At 45.1% G+C, this 17500-nt stretch overlaps 1 protein-coding gene across 1 annotated transcript in view; it reads right to left on the bottom strand.

Annotated features, from left to right (window-relative positions):
- The window catches only part of LOC135111688 (rho GTPase-activating protein 23-like), a 141342-nt gene that overhangs the window by 29275 nt on the left and 94567 nt on the right, over nucleotides 1-17500 (bottom strand). The window contains exon 2 of the mRNA XM_064025281.1: nucleotides 12163-12261. The gene's annotated coding sequence lies outside the window, so the exon portion shown is untranslated. The remainder of the gene's footprint in view (nucleotides 1-12162; nucleotides 12262-17500) is intronic.

Genomic DNA, 17500 nt, shown 5'->3' with positions numbered 1-17500 from the left:
CTCTGACTCTAACTCCTTCATTCCTTCACCCTTTTCCCTCCTTCCCTCCCTCCCTCTTTCCTCCCCATCTTCACATACCCCTTCCCTGCCTCCCCCACCCTCACCCCCTGATCCCTCCCCCTCACTAATCCCCCAAATGACCCCGGATCCCGCACCCCTCCCCTCTCCCCAACAATCCCCCCTTCCCTCCCCCTTCCCATGAGCACCGGAAGTTAGACTGCATTCATTTCCCATTAAGAACTTGGGCGCTAATGAGAGAGAGAGAGAGAGAGAGAGAGAGAGAGAGAGAGAGAGAGAGAGAGAGAGAGAGAGAGAGAGAGAGAGAGAGAGAGAGAGAGAGAGGAATATAAAATTAAACCGAGAAAATAAAGAAAAGTGAGAAAGAAAAATAGAAAGTGAATTCGCAGAGAGAGAGAGAGAGAGAGAGAGAGAGAGAGAGAGAGAGAGAGAGAGAGAGAGAGAGAGAGAGAGAGAGAGAGGAGGTAAGCCACGTACTGTCGTCCTTTATGCAAAAATATCGACCGTTGCTTGAATGCTAAAGGAGGAGGAGGAGGAGGAAGAGGAGGAGGAGGAAGAGGAGGAGGAGGAGGAGGCCATCAGTACTGGGATCGATTAACGTGATTGGTCATTAGCTGCTGAAAATGAACCAATAGGAACACATCCCCATTATCTTCCCCATTCCGAGTAATAATATTTTCCTTTTCTTTATTTTATATTATCTTCTACCTTCCCCATTACCTGTTAGTCCCATTCCTTGAGTTCCTTCTATATTTTCCATTTTTATTCTCTACTTCCCATTTCCTTTATAGCAACTATCTCCTATTCCTTTCATTCATATTTTTATCCTATCTTCCTCATTTCCTCTTTACTATTTCATCTCATATTCCCTTCATCTATCCCATTCTATCTTCATTCTATCCCATTCTCGTATTCTTCATATCTTAATTTTTGCTCACGTGTGAATAGAAAGATAGAAGATACGATGATTAAAAATAATAATATTAACTTAATTCTTCACCAACATTTCACTTTTTCACCTTGGTCTCTCTCTCTCTCTCTCTCTCTCTCTCTCTCTCTCTCTCTCTCTCTCTCTCTCTCTCTCTCTCTCTCTCTCTCTCTCTCTCTCTCTCAGCACATTCACAGTTCACTCCACTCATTCACTCACTCACTTCATGCAACACAAATCTTTCGTATGCTTAACACCAAACTCTTTAACTTTCCCTGATAGCAAGATGACACGTGAGCAAACATTCTCCCCTCTCTCTCTCCCCTTCCTCTCCCTCAGACACCAATGACCGAGCAAGGTGTAGGGGAAGTGTGGGTGATGAGGAAGGGAGAGGTCGGGAGTGTACGATGACGGGGGAAGGGAAGAAATGGGGAGGAAAGGGGTGATCAGTGGGTGGAGAGGAATGGGGAAGAGTGGAGAGGGGATTAGGATATGATAATGAACAGAGGACAGTAGCAGGAAGAGACAAGGAGAAGGAAAAGTGAGAGAGAAACATGACGAGAAGGAAAAGGGAGAGGAGATAGGAGAAGGAAAAGGGAGAGGAGGAGATTGGAGAAGGAAACGGGAGAGGAAGAGGCAGGAAAAGGAAAAGGAAGAGGAAGAAACAGGAGACGGAAATGAGAAATGAAGACATGAAGAAAAATAAGAGGGAGAGGAAGAAACAGAAGGAAAAGAAGAGGAAGAAACAGAAGAAGGAAAAGGAGGAAAAAGAAAAATGAAGACGCATTAAAGACAATTATGAAAGAAAAGAAGGGAAGAATGACAGAGGGGGAGGAAGGATTGTAAGAATGCTGGAAGACGAAGAGAGGAAGGCAGGAAGGGAAGATTGATCAAGGAAGAGGAAGGGAGGAGTGAATGGGAAGAGACAGGAAAGAAAGAAAGATGGAAAGGAAACAAAGAATGAAAGTATGAGGATGATACGGTGATAAATCGAGAGAGAGAGAGAGAGAGAGAGAGAGAGAGAGAGAGAGAGAGAGAGAGAGAGAGAGAGAGAGAGAGAGAGAGAGAGAGAGAGGTACCCCTGACGTCACTTTCGACACACCTCTCTTCCTTCCTCACATCCGGCCGGAACTAAGGACCCGAGGCGCGTGCAGGTGAGCGGGGAGAGGAGGGCGGCAGGTAAGGAGGGGCTTCAAGTACTCGTAAGGTGAGGGAAGGGGTGATGGGCGGAGCGGGAAGGGGTGGTGGGGGGAGGGGTCACCTAGGATAGCGTGGCATGGCGTCGTGATAAATTCCTATTGCGTATCATTTGGGAAAACACACACACACACACACACACACACACACACACACACACAGAAGATACTTAATTTCTCGAGTATTATAGAGACTTAAGCACGTTACGTAAGATCTGTGTGTGTGTGTGTGTGTGTGTGTGTGTGTGTGTGTGTGTGTGTGTGTGTGTGTGTGTGTGTGTGTGTGTGTGTGTGTGTGTGTTTGTTAATAATAACGAAAAAAAAAAACTCAGTCATTGAGGTGAGAATTAAGAGATGATAATACAAACAAGTGCTATAAACTAAACTTACATAAGTAAATAACAGGGGAACTGAAGCTGAATTTAAACTCAAACAAGAAATACTTCAAAATAAACAACTTCAACAACAACAACAACAATAATAATAATAATAATAATAATAATAATAATAATAATAATAATAATAATAAAAAGAACTGGTAATATTCGTTTCTTGAATGAATAAAGGGAAAGAAGAAATTATTGAGTGTCCTCGACTTTCACAATGGATGGAACGTGTGTGTGTGTGTGTGTGTGTGTGTGTGTGTGTGTGTGTGTGTGTGTAAGGGTCACTATCATTTCACCATAATGACCACAACTTAACCACAACACATCACGTTGGTTACAAAAAACTTCACTAGAATATTGTGGAGGTGGAAGAGGAAAATAGTGATGACGTAAGGCAAAGTGGTGTGGGTGAGGGCGTGGGGGGCGTGGGGCACAGACCTCGCGGTGCATGGGGGGAAGGGGAGGGGAGGGGAGGGGATGGGACAGCACTGTACTCTCCGCCCCTCCTTCCTCCACACTGCAGTTTTCTCCGCAGCGCTTCGCCAACAAATAACACCCCGGCCCCGCGGCACCTCACCCCACACTCTGCCTCTCACTCACACACCTCATTACGTGCCGCGCCTCACACTCTAATCTTCTGTCCTCCGCGATGAAGCCGTTGGAGCGAAAAACTTGCTTGAAGGCGCGTGGGCGGCGCCGGCGACCCCTGGGGCGAGGATACCGGCACGGCTACAGTCACGAATAATCAGTGGCCAGGTGGGTGCAGCAAGGCGGGGCAGCACGGGGGAGGATGGGGGACAAGGAAGCACTCCAGGAAGGCCTGATCATGGGAACTGCGGGTCACCTGCACGCTATCGGAGGCTCCACGCGAGGTGCTTCAAAACACGAGCGGCGGGAGTCAAGCGATAAAACAATTTGACGTGCGTGATAGCGGCGCGATAGCGGGAAAGCGCCCCTGTTAGTGGCCAGGACGTCAACAGGTTGGGCGGCGGTGGGCGGGCAGCTGGTCACTCCGCCTCCACCTCCACAACCAGGATGAAATCAATTAGCCGCGATCACTGCCACACCTGTCACCTCGCGGCACCCCGAGCGGCGTGGGCGTGTCGGGGCGAGGCTGCGGGGCGGGGCAGGTCACCACGGTGCCCCAGCTACCCCGTCACGGTGTCTTACCTGCTAGGGACCAGCACGACACAGGGCTGCGGCAGGGGAGGAGGGGAGCGAGGGCAGCGCACAGTAGCGGCAGCAATGATGATACCAGGTGTCCCGAACCACCAAGCCACGACCTGCACACTCAGCGCCACATGGCCTGCACAACACCACACACTGTAGACCACACCACCACCACGGGGGCGCCACCCTCACCACAGGGCACCGTCACCCCGCCAGAACACTTCTCCACCACACACACTCATTTTATCCAACAGCAACGAGAAATTCCGGGCACGGCGCAGCGCGGGCCTCACACACCACCCATGTTGGATCTCCGACTGACTGGTGGAGGTGCCCGGCCGGGGGTACCATCCTCACGCCCCGCCTCCCCCGCCAGCCTCCCTTAGGCCTCTGCCAAAACCCTAGACATTTCCTTACCCTCCCTTACCCCTTACCGCCACGTGCCCAGGGCGAGGTGGGGACGGAAACACCCTCACACGGCCTTGAGAGAGAGGGAGGGAGAGGGAGGGGACGGTAACAAACAGCGACAGTGGTGAAAGAGAACCAGACGAGGGAGAGGAGCGAGAGGAGAGAGGGAGGCGGGGAGCAGCAGCAGCAGCAGCCCGCCATGCCAAAGCGACCCCCCTGCCCCTGCCACCCCTGCCGCAACCGTGACAAACCTACGCCAGACAAGTTTTATAATGGTTGAGACGATGCTGCGAGGACACTCAATGCATCTGATCTGCGCCCTGACACTTGAGAGAGAGAGAGAGAGAGAGAGAGAGAGAGAGAGAGAGAGAGAGATGGGGGGTGGAGGTGGTAGATGTCCCCCTCTCTTCCATTCCCCTCCTCCTTTTCCTATCTCTTCATCCTCTCACCGCAATCTATCCATTCCCTTTCTAACTCCCCTCTCTTTAACTTTTCATCTCTCTCCTCTTCTCTTTCATTTCTAATTCTCCCCTTCGTTTCCCCTTATCATCTTTCCTCTCCTTTCCCTTTCCTATTCCCCTTCGTCCCTTGACCATTCCAGCTATCTATCCTCTTTGCTTCCTCTCCTCCCTCTCCCCACTTCCTCTCCCCTCTCCCCTCTCCCTCTCTCCCCTCTCCCTTTCTGTCAGCGCTTCAGTGTCGAATGAAATGTTAATAAACGTCACAGGGAATGTCCTGAGAGAGAGAGAGAGAGAGAGAGAGAGAGAGAGAGAGAGAGAGAGAGAGAGAGAGAGAGAGAGAGAGAGAGAGAGAGAGAGAGAGAGAGAGAAAGAGAGAGACAGAGAGACAGAGAGAAGTAAAAGAAGTGATAGGAAGAGAGAAAGTGAGTCAGCAAAAAATATGAAGAAAAGTAAACAGAGAGAGAGAGAGAGAGAGAGAGAGAGAGAGAGAGAGAGAGAGAGAGAGAGAGAGAGAGAGAGAGAGAGAGAGAGAGAGAGAGAGAGACGACCCTTTTCAATTTATCATTCACCACCACCACCACCACCATCACCACCACAGCCTCGCTAAAACTAATGAGTCAGGGAGAGAAGAGATGAGGGAGGTTCCTGCGGCGACATCATTATCCACACCACCTCACCATCACTCACCACATTAACCACACGATAATGAGAGACAGCCACCACCATCACAACCACCACTACCACCACCACCACCACCACCACCACCACAATTACAAAAACAAAGACCCTTTTCATATTAAACCGAGAGAGAGAGAGAGAGAGAGAGAGAGAGAGAGAGAGAGAGAGAGAGAGAGAGAGAGAGAGAGAGAGAGAGAGAGAGAGAGAGAGAGAGAGAGAGAATTAACAGTTACCCAAGAACATGGTTTGCAATTATCTCCCCTTAACATTACAGCGGTTGTGGGGAGGAAGGGGCGAGGAGGAGGGAGGGGGTGAGAGAGAGGAAGAGAGGAGGGAGGAAGGGAAGGGTGACAAGAGCTTAGGGAGAGGTGGGGAAGTACTAACTACTAAATGCATTTCTCTCTCTCTCTCTCTCTCTCTCTCTCTCTCTCTCTCTCTCTCTCTCTCTCTCTCTCTCTCTCTCTCTCTCTCTCTCTCTCTCTCTCGCCACCCACAACCCCTGCCTCCCCTCACTCCCCTTCCCTTAACTAAATGGGGTCAAGTATGGGCTAAATACAGATTGGCGCCTCCCCTTCCCTATTTTCCCTCCTCCTCCTCCTCCTCCTCCTCCTCCTCCTCCTCCTCCTCCTCCTCCTTTCTATCTTCCTCTCCGTAGCACTGCATCACCATCTCCCTCCCCACCACCCACACCGAGCTTCCCTTCTACTACTACTACTACTACTACTACTACTACTACTACTGCTGCTGCTGCTGGTACTGGTGGTGCTGCTTCTGCTACTATTACTACTACTACACGATCATTTGTCACGTTTCTCTGTCCTCCTCCCTTGACCTAAAATTGCCATCTCACGCCTTAGGGAGGAGGAGGAGGAGGAGGAGGAGGAGGAGGAGGAGGAGGAGGAGGAGGAGGAGGAGGAGGAGGAGGAGGAAGAAGAAGTGGGGCACGTGAGCTGGGGAAACATTAGAGGGTGGAAGAGGACGTTTATGGTGAAAGTAGGAAGAGGAGGAGGAGGAGGAGATCTGCCAAACCACACCACACCACACCACTCGTATCCACCTGCCCTTACCTTCACCCCTCAACCCCTCCCTCCACCACACACCCACCCCACTCCCCTCCCCTTCCCCAACCATCCCCACGACCTCGCTACTGAAGCAGAGATGGACTGTTTGACCTCCATACACCCTTCCCCTCCTCACTCCCTCACTCCCGACCCTACCTGGCTAAATCACCTTTAATTATTTGCTCAACTAACACAGGTAGGTTCAGGTGAGGGGTGAGGGGTGATGGGGTGAGGGGAGTAATAAGTGATGGTGGTCTGTGTCTCCTCCAAACAAAGGTGGGGAGATACAGGGAGTTAAAATATACAGCATGATAAGTATCGATTTGTTGTGATGACTGTGTGTGTGTGTGTGTGTGTGTGTGTGTGTGTGTGTGTGTGTGTGTGTGTGTGTGTGTGTGTGTGTGTGTGTGTGTGTGTGTGTGTTTAAAGTGGGGAGGAGGAGGAGGAGGAGGAAGAGAGAAGAAAAAGAAGAAGACGAAGAAGAAGAAGAAGGAGAAGAAGAAGAAGAAGAAGAAGAAGAAGAAGAAGAAGAAGAAGAAGAAGAAGAAGAAGAAGAAGAAGAAGAAGAGATCAAAAAGGAAAAGAAGACAACGAAAGTGGTGTAAAAATAGAAAAGTAAAAAAGAAGAAAAAAAGGATGAAGATGGGAGGTAAAAGAGGAAAAGGAGAAACACATACACAAACGAAAATAGATAAATAAATAAAATAAAACAAGGAAAAAAACAGCATATCTGTTGGTCCTAAAGACGAAGTGCATGTCTTCATTACAACCTAAAGTAAGAGACGTAGGATAGTAAAGGCGAAGGTTCCTCCCCATCCACCATTCCATAAATGCTATATAGAAAAAAATATGGATGGAAATCTTTGTAAATGCATGAAGAGGAAGAGAAGGAAGATGGACATAAAGAAAGGTGAAAACAAATATGAAGGAGGAGGAGGAGGAGGAGGAAGACAATAAAGATGATAAAGGTGATGATCACTGTATAATCTTGAAATAGTAGTATTAGTATTAGTATTAGTATTATTATTAGTAGTAGTAGTAGTAGTATACACACACACACACACACACACACACACACACACACAAACACACACACACACAGGTAGACACAAAGACCACAGTGTTTAGTCTTGACATAAAACTTAAAAAAATAAATAAATCAATAAAAAAAAAAAACGATGTATAAAAGAGAAAATACACCAATCCCAAACTAAAATACATCAAACAAAACGAGTCAGTCCAACATAAAACAAACCAACACACACACACACACACACACACACACACACACACACACACACACACACACACACACACACACACACACACTTTCAGGGGCGTGCGGAGTGTGGGGGCACCTGACATTTCAGTGTGGCTGGGCCGAGACTGAATAAATGAAAAAGGAGAGATTCAAAGGGGGAGGAGGGGCCGGCTGATGGCGAAGGGGGGCGAAGGGAGAGAAAGAGGATGGGGAGGGGCGGGTTCTGCGTATTTCGGGAGGGGGGACGGAGGGGAGCGGAAAGGTCAGGCACTCTTCACCACCACCACCACCACCACCACCACCTTCTTCAGGAGTTATCTTCACTATTGTTCTCTTCATCGTCTTCCCATTCTTTAGGTTGTGGATCTACTACTACTACTACTACTACTACTACTACTATTGATGCATTTTGATTTGCATTCGGGGAGATATAGAGATAATGAAGGATAAGAGAAGAAGGAAAAAATTATGAAAGGGAAAAAAAAGGAGGAGGAGGAGGAGGAGGAGGAGAAGAAACAGAAATAAATAAAAGGCTGAATGAAAGAAAGAAAGATTGATAAAAATTATATATACTTCATGAAATAAAAACAAAGAGGATGAAAGATGAAAATACGCAGAGAGAGAGAGAAGGCGAAGGAGGAAGAAGAGGAAATAGAGGAAGAAGAGCTAGAGGGGGAGGATAAACAGAGCAGGAATAATGGGATGAAGTAAGTACCGTATACGAGAGAGAGAGAGAGAGAGAGAGAGAGAGAGAGAGAGAGAGAGAGAGAGAGAGAGAGAGAGAGAGAGAGAGAGAGAGAGAGAGAGAGAGTCTTTGCATAAACTTGGAATCAAATATTGTATAAAAGTGGCCCTTGGATGTCTACATGTCTCTCTCTCTCTCTCTCTCTCTCTCTCTCTCTCTCTCTCTCTCTCTCTCTCTCTCTCTCTCTCTCTCAATCTTCCCTCCTCCTCCTTTATAACCTTTCTCTAATGCTCCTCATCTCCACACTCTCTTCTCCAACCTTTCCTCCTCCTCTCTTCCTCCTCCTCCTCCTCCTCCTCCTCCTCCTCCAATCCGCATCTTCCACGCCTCTCCCCGCAACCTGAGACTGATTTAACCTTCCTCCTCCTCCTCCTCCTCTTCCTCCTCCCTCACTTCATCCCCAACTCTTCCTTCTCCATCTACCTTTTTATTCTCTTACCTCCTCCACCTCCTCTTCTTCCTCCTCCTTACCGCCTTCAATCATCTCATCGTCTCCTGTTTCTTACCTCTCTCTCTCTCTCTCTCTCTCTCTCTCTCTCTCTCTCTCTCTCTCTCTCTCTCTCTCTCTCTCTCTCTCTCTCTCTCTCTCTCTCTCTCTCTCTCTCCCACGCCCTCCCACACGCGTATGACGTCATAGTGGCTAGTAGATGACGTAATTATAAGTGACGCAAACCTAGTGACGTTGGGTTTAAATCTGTGTGTGTGTGTGTGTGTGTGTGTGTGTGTGTGTGTGTGTGTGTGTGTGTGTGTGTGTGTGTGTGTGTGTGTGTGTGTGTGTGTGTGTGTGTGTGTGTGTGTGTGTGTGTGTGTGTGTGTGTGTGAAAGATGGAAGGAGACACACAGAAGGGAGTAAAGGAATGGAGACATAAAAGGAGTGAAAGGAGAAGCAGAGAGAGAGAGAGAGAGAGAGAGAGAGAGAGAGAGAGAGAGAGAGAGAGAGAGAGAGAGAGAGAGAGAGATTGATAAAAGAAAAATTAGGCAAATGCAAGAAAAAAATATGCGACAGAAGGAGGGAAGAAGGAAAGAATGAAAAGAAGAAAGGAACAATAGAAACATGAAAAAAAGAGAGGAAGCAAGGAAGGAGGGACACGGAGGACGGAACAACAACAACAACAACAACAACAACAACAACAACAACAATAACAATAACAAAAACAACAACAACAACGATAACGATAACGAGAGGAGGAGGAGGAGGAGGAGGAGGAGGAGGAGGAGGAGGAGGAGGAGGAGGAGGAAGGGGGGAGACGAAAGGAGTGGGCGAAGGAATAAATCTGCTTGCCATATAAAGCGAGAGAGAGAGAGAGAGAGAGAGAGAGAGAGAGAGAGAGAGAGAGAGAGAGAGAGAGAGAGAGAGAGAGAGAGAGAGAGAGAGAGAGAGAGAGAGAGAGGCAGAAAGTATATGAATGAAAACTAGTTCTTGGCCACACCTGTTCCTCCTCCTCCTCCTCCTCCTCCTCCTCCTCCTCCTCCTCCTCCTCCTCCTCCTCCTCCTCCTCCTCCTCCTCCTCCTCCTCCTCCTCCACCTCCTCCTCCACACCTGTCCCTCATAAGCCACAGAAATGCCACCTGCACCTGTGAGCTAATGAAACACACACACACACACACACACACACACACACACACACACACACACACACACACGGTGCAATATATTTTGAATTGCGGCAAATATCAGAGAGAGAGAGAGAGAGAGAGAGAGAGAGAGAGAGAGAGAGAGAGAGAGAGAGAGAGAGAGAGAGAGAGAGAGAGAGAGAGAGAGAGAGAGAGCATTTCAATGATTGGATGTGATGGGATTTCCGATATGCATTCAATTAATTGTTTATTTATATCTATTCATTCATTCATTCATTTCCACGTTTTTTTTTTTTTTTTTGAACAGTACAACTTTATTTTCTTCTATTATTAAGAATTATCTATACATACATTTACTATTTTCGTTCAAGTTGTTTCTTATTTTTTTCCCGTTATTATTATTATTATTATTATTATTATTATTATTATTATTATTATTATATTATTATTATTATTATCGTCACCACTGTCGTCATTACGCTATTCACGGAAATCTATACAACTTTGCTGTAGCGTCACTGGAAGATAAATGGAGGGAGAGGAAATAATGAAGGAAATCACGTCACTGAGAAACACGGGGAAGGAAATGAAAAGTTAACATCTTCATCTCCTTTCTTATAACTCCATTATCAACTTTTATTTCCTCCATCTCCCTCCCCCTTAATCTCGATCACCTTTCCTTCTTTGCATTCTTTCTTCTCCGTCTCCTCTTTGTTCTCCTTTTTATCTCACTCCTCTTCTTCTTCTTCGTTTCCTTTTCCTTCCTGCTCTTTCGTCCTACATGGTCTCCCTCCTCGCTTTCATCCTCTTTCTTCTCCCCGTCTTCATTGTCACCCTCTCCGTCATTGCTATCCTCTTCTTTTTCGCTCTTTTCCTCCTCCTCATTTTCCAATCTCCTTGCTTTCCTTTGCCGCACCTTTTTCCCTTACTCTATCTTCTCATTCTCTCCCTCATTCTCCTTTTCTTCCATTCTCTCGTCTGTCTCCTACTCTCCCTCCTCCTCCACTTCCTCTCAACGTCATCACACAATTTCCCGCCAAAACACATCACAAGACCGCGCTCGGATATTGCCTCTGACTTCGGACCAAATAATTACGCATCCCTTCGTCTTACTGCCCACTTTAGAATAGACTGTAGTGGTTTTTGAAAATTTTAAGGATGATGTCGTGATTATAAAGGGTTATGTATCGTTAGTAAGAAAATCACCCTTGAGAACGCCATTAACCATCTGTGTGGCCTTTAAAAAGAGGGGAGATTTAAAAAACACTTATCCTGGTATTTATTATTATTATTGTTATTATTTCTTTAGACAATTCTCGTTTGGGACTGGCAGCTTCAGTGGAAAAAAAAAATGTATTCTTTTTGTCTTTTTGTTGCCCTTAGCCAAAACTCCTCTTAACATGAAGAAAATAAATAAAAATAAATAAACAAAACAAATAAATAAAATACAATAGGTATGGCCTCTTGGAAATTACTAAGATACTCCTTCTTAAGTCAAAATTATATAAAACTAGAAACTTTACCTCTTAGAAACCAAGAAAAACACTCTTCCGTAGATCAGAACTGCATGAAACTGGAGACTTCAAACATGGATATCACTATAAGACAATACACAACTCACTATCACTTAAAAACGACCCACAGAACTTAACCTAGTCACTTAGGCCACTTAGTGAGAAACGCTGCTCTCACCACGACAGTTTTCCAAGGCCACAGAGTTGATTAGCCGTGTTGTCAAGAGTGTTTCTCCCGTTAATAATGAAGAAACCTTGTTAATCTGTCACTAAAACCGTTAAAACACTATTAATAACCCGTATAACTTCAACTACAGAGCCCTTTGGAAGTAGCGGAGGTGCGGCGTAAGAGCGTTTCGGAATATAGTCAGTCCTCAAGAGCGTTTCTCCCGTTAATAATGTAGAAATCTTGTTAATCTATCACTAAAACCGTTAAAACACTATTAATAACCCGTATAACTTCAACTACAGAGCCTTTTGGAAGTAGCGGAGGTACGGCGTAGGAGTGTTTCTCCCGTTAATAATGTAGAAAATTTGTTAATCTATCACTAGAACCGTTAAAACACTCTTAAAAACCAGTGTAACTTCCAAAAGAGCCCTTGAGAAAGTAGAGAAGCGGCGTAGATGTGTTTCAATCGACGCAGTAAATTTAAAAGCTTGAAATACAGTAAGTAAACAAGGAAAAATACAAAAGCTTCAGGATTCAAGGGCGTTAGAAGTCATGAGAGAGCAATGTTGAAGAAAACGGGACCTGTACTCACCGACAGCTCAGGAGGATAAACGATGAAGTGACGGAGGGTGAAGCCGAAGCCCTGGTCAGTCCTGTTGATGGTGATGAGACGCGGCCCGCCCTTACTGGTCTGAAACACGAGGAAAATTGGGGTTACTTGAGGCGCAGCTGAGGGAAAAGGCAAATAAAACACAAACAAAACGAAGAGGAAAGTAAATCAATAATTAAATACACTGAAACGGCAAAACCCAGAAACATGACGGAAATTGGGGTTATTTGAGGTGCAACTGAGGGAAAAAGGGAATAAATAAATAAATAAATAAATAAATAAATAAATAAATAAATCACCAAAATAAACGAAAAAGACAAAATCTATAAAGCAAATAAAAAAAGAATAATAATAAAAAAATACGTAAATAAATAAATAAATAAACTGAACACGCACAACCGAAAGACAAAAATATAAAAAAAACAACAGCAACAGCAACAACAACAACAATAACAAATCACCAACAGTAACAAAGAGAAGAACAAAAACCAGAATAAGAAATGAAGGAGGAAGTGGCAGATGAGGGAGGAATGTTAGGTAGGTATGATGGAGGAAAGGAAGGAGAGGGAGGGAGGAAGGTAGGGAGGGAGGGAGGGAGAGCAGGTGAAGGAGATGGAAGTAATTAGCAGGTGAGGGATAATAACACGGTACTTTGCCCTCACACCTGGGCCCTGACACACACACACACACACACACACACACACACACACACACACACACACACACACACACACACACACGTTAGTCACTTCTTTATATTGAACATTTTCTCATGTCTAATTTTATCTCTACGTAATACTATCAAAACATTCTCCCTCCTCTCCCTCGCTGCTCTCCCTCACCTCTTTCGTCTTACTATTTTAAGCACCATTCAAAGGACAAGCATCATCACTAATTCCACTCGAAGACTTCACCTAATTATGTGTTTTGGTTAAGATTGGTTTGGTTTGATTTGGTTTGGTTTGGTTTGGTTAGGTTTGCTTTTCGTTAGGTTAGGTAAGGTTTGGTTTGCTTTGCTTTGGTTAGGTTAGGTTAGGTTAGGTTAGGTTTGATTTGGTTAGGTTTAGCTATGTTTGGTTGAGTTATGTTAAGTTATGGGTATGTAAAATGAAAATATAATAATGATGTAATTTTTTAAGAAAGAGAGAGAAAAAAATCTTATATTGTGTAATGCGTCATAAAAAGAATGATTTAACTTATTCACTGCGACTAACAAACTCAGAACACTAAAGGCACAGCACACAATCTTTACAAGCACTTACTGGGAGGAAAAGGAACTAAAAGGACACATTTTCTAATTTCTAGCCAATATAAAGTTCAGAAAAGGTTATAGAAAAAAAAAAGGCGTCATTTAAATGGTTTGTGGTGAAGGGAAAATGTGTCATATATCATTGAAAGGGTTAAAGAATTACATATATTATTATTTATGTATCCAATTTTACTTCTTTCCTTTTTCCTTACCTTTATTATAAGTTTTCTCTCTAGTTTTCCTCTCCCTTCTTTCTTAGCTTTCTTTCCTTTTTTCATTGACGTACCTTTCCTGTTTTCTTGTTTTCCCTTTTTTTCTTTACATCCCCTTCCTATCTTTCCTTACATCCCTTCCCTTCATTTTAAGCTTCAACTGTATCCCTTCCCTCCTCCCCAACACTAACCATAACCCCAGGAATGCCCATCACCCACACCCTTCCTTTTCCTCCTCTACATCCCTGCGCCACCCCTCCACCCCCTCTTCCTCCCTCATTACTACAAGAACCCTCCTCCTCCTCCTCCTCCTCCCCCATCACTACGCCATCTCTTCTACTCCTTCTGCTCCTCCTCCTCCTCCTCCTCAGCTTCAAAATACACTCTTTCCTTCCCTTCCCTTCTCTCACGTCTCCAGCACTCCACCCATGCACCATCTTCCCCTACCAATACCTCCCCATACACTTCCCTTCCTTCCTTTTCCCTTCCCCTACCTTTCCCTTTTCCCCTTCCCCATACACATGCCGCCTCACACCATCCCCTTCTCTAGCCTCCCTTCTTCCCCATTCCTTTCTCCTCTACTAAATGTTCCCCTTCTTTATCACCTCTATACACATACAAACCATCACATTGTCTGCTTCCCCTCTACACCTCCCTTCCTTCTTCCCCTTCCCTTCCCTTCCCTTCACCAATCATCCCCATCATCCCTCCCTTCGCTTTATACCATCTCCTTCTCCTACCTCCCTTCCCCTACGCCCTCTTCCCCATCACTGCCTAGGGAAAATAAACAAGAGGGGCCGCGGCACCTTATGCAAGAAATGGTGGTTCTTGCATTTATTGTTTTTGCGGTTCTTGTATTTATTGTTTTTGCGTGTGCTCTCAAGATGGCGTGAATTGACTGGTGAAAATGTGAAGGATGTGTGGATGAATGTGGATGGCTGGGTGAGTAGGGGGTGAGTTGGTGGGTGGGTGAATGAGTGGGTAGGTGGATCGTCTCTCTCTCTCTCTCTCTCTCTCTCTCTCTCTCTCTCTCTCTCTCTCTCTCTCTCTCTCTCTCTCTCTCTCTCTCTCTCTCACTGGCTTTTTTTTTCCTTTTCTTGTCTTTTCCTTTCTTTTCGTATCTTCTTTACTGTTTCTTCCCTTCTGTCTGTCTGTCTGTCTGTTCGTCTGTCTTTCTCCGTTCTCATGCTTGACTCAGTTCATCATCATCATCATTAACATCATCACCACCACCATCACCATCATTAATACCATCGTCACCATCATCATCATCACCGTTAACACCATCATTACGTCCTCCTTCTGAAGAGTAAATAAAGAAGAGGATGAATGAAAGAAAGACTAGATCCTTCCTCCCCTTCTCTCTCTCTCTCTCTCTCTCTCTCTCTCTCTCTCTCTCTCTCTCTCTCTCTCTCTCTCTCTCTCTCTCTCTCATTTCTGTGCAAGGATTCCGCTGGTTTAGAATGAATATGGCGTGGAAAGAGAGAGAGAGAGAGAGAGAGAGAGAGAGAGAGAGAGAGAGAGAGAGAGAGAGAGAGAGAGAGGAGAAAGGCAAGAAATTACATGATTTAAAAGTTACCTGAAACATTTCATCTACTTTCATTTTTTTTTTTTTTTTGTTTCGTAAGGAAGTGACCAGCTGATCTTAATCTCTTCACCCCCTTCTCTCTCTCTCTCTCTCTCTCTCTCTCTCTCTCTCTCTCTCTCTCTCTCTCTCTCTCTCTCTCTCTCTCATTACGCAAACGTTTCCATCACACACACAAAAACTGGAAGAAAACGTTGCCATTTCGTCTCTACGTCACGTTTTCTTTGTTTTCCGGGTAGCCCTAACTTTCCTAAACGTGATGACTGTAATGATGCTCGCTGGGGAGGGCTGAGGAAGGCGTTGCAGGGGTGACACGGGTGATGGAAGAGCGAGGGACGAATGCAGAAGTGAATAATAAGCAGAGGCAATGAAGGAATTGATCAGGGAAGAAGCAAAAATGAGGAAAGTAAAAGGAAGGAGTAGATTTTATTATTTGGGAGAGAATGAAGGTAAGGAAGAAAGTAAGAGTTCTCTGGTAAGCTCTGGAACTCCCTGCCTGCTTCTGTACTTCCTCATTCCTGTGACTTGAACTCTTTCAGGAGGGAGGTTTCAAGACACTTATCTTTCAATTTTCGATCATTCTCTTGACGTTTCTTTTGGGACTGGAGCGTTTTTTTTTTTTTTCCTCCGGTTTTGTTTCCCTTCGCCATAAAAAAAAATCATTAAAGAAAGAAGGGGTGTGAGGGAAAAAAGAGGGGACAATGAGGGGAGGGTAAGAAAGGAGGAATATGAGGGAAGGATAAGGCAAGGAAGACAGGAGTGGAAAAATGAAAGAAAAGAAGGAAGGGTAATAGAAGGTGGAAAGGAAGGAAAGATGATGGGATGGTAAAGAGGAATGGTAAAAAAAAGGAGGTTAATATGATACAAGCGTAAGGGAAGAGGAAAAAGAAGGGAAGAATGAGGGAAGGATAAGAGAAGGGGAAAAGGAAGGGAGGATGAGAGGAGGGTAGAGAGGAAGGGGCAGCCACAGGTGGTCCATCTGTCATCTCGTTCAGGTAATCTTCCTCTCTCTTCTTTGTAAACATTTCATAAAGTTTACAAGAATTCACTACTACTCCATCTTTTTTTTCTCCCTCACTTCTCTTTCATCTTTACCTTCTCCTATTCCGCCTTTCCTTTTAAAAAATATCTAGTGTTTTCCTCTCTTAAGACACTTGTATACTTGTTCTTTTTCTTTTTCTTTTTCTTCTTCTTCTCTCTTTCTTTAGTAGTTTTTCTCCCTTTCATCACGACACCCCTTCCCTTCCTTTCCCTTCCCTTCACTCACGATCCCATCCTCTTCCCCTCACACAGCTACTCTTCCCTTTCCATTACGACCTCCTCCCCTTCTCTAAAATCATCCTTTTTTTTTCTCTCCATCACCTTTCACTCTTCCTCCCTCTCCTTCCCTCATAACCTCTATATTTTCTCTCTATTTTCATCCTTATTTTCCTTCCACCTTACATAACATCCTTTTCCTCTCCCTTCTCTCCTTTCCCTTCCACAATCCATCATCCTTCTTCTCCCTTATCTTCCCCCTCCCCTCACAACCCATCAACACCACTCCCCAGGAACTCTATACCCTTCCTCCTCCTCCTCCTCCTCCTCCTCCTCCTCCTCCTCCTCCTCCTCCTCCTCCTCCTTCTCCTTCTCCTCCTCATGTCTTGAATTACACCAACATGAAAAGGACGAATGTAATTTAATCTCATAATACTTTTCTTTTCCCTCTAGACTTTTTTTTTCTTATTTCTCTGTACCTCTCCATCTCTCTCCCTCCCCCCAAAAAAAAAATAGAACACGGGCCAGATATGTTCAACAAGAGTTTGCAATGAGAGCAATATATAAACTCGTGTTCTTAAATACTCTGTTCTGACGTCAACATTATTTTCTGAAGTCACAGTCATAGTTAGTCTCTCCGATGAGGCGCAGTTCTTGTTAAGCCGTCACTAGAAACATGAAAATACCCTTGAAACCTCCACAAACTTCCACTAGAGCTTGTTAAAATTGAGATAAGGTAACCTAGCTATAACTACACACACACACATACACACACACACACACGTTTCCTATCACTATTCTCTCATTAACCTTCCACTAGAGTATTAATAGGCAAGATAAAGCGAGCTAGCCAGGACCACACACACACACACACACACACACACACCTTTCCTATCCTCTCATTAACCTTTCCAACACACCTGTGGAAGAACGAACGCCTTACATTCTCCCTTACTTTCTTTCATCTGGAGAATGAACGTGTAAAAAAAAAAGGGTGAAAGAGAAGGAAGGAGAGTA

Source organism: Scylla paramamosain, chromosome 22, assembly GCF_035594125.1.
Source record: "Scylla paramamosain isolate STU-SP2022 chromosome 22, ASM3559412v1, whole genome shotgun sequence".
Taxonomy (NCBI): domain Eukaryota; kingdom Metazoa; phylum Arthropoda; class Malacostraca; order Decapoda; family Portunidae; genus Scylla; species Scylla paramamosain.
Note: the sequence above shows the minus strand (reverse complement) of the source record. Positions and strands in the feature narration are given on the sequence as shown.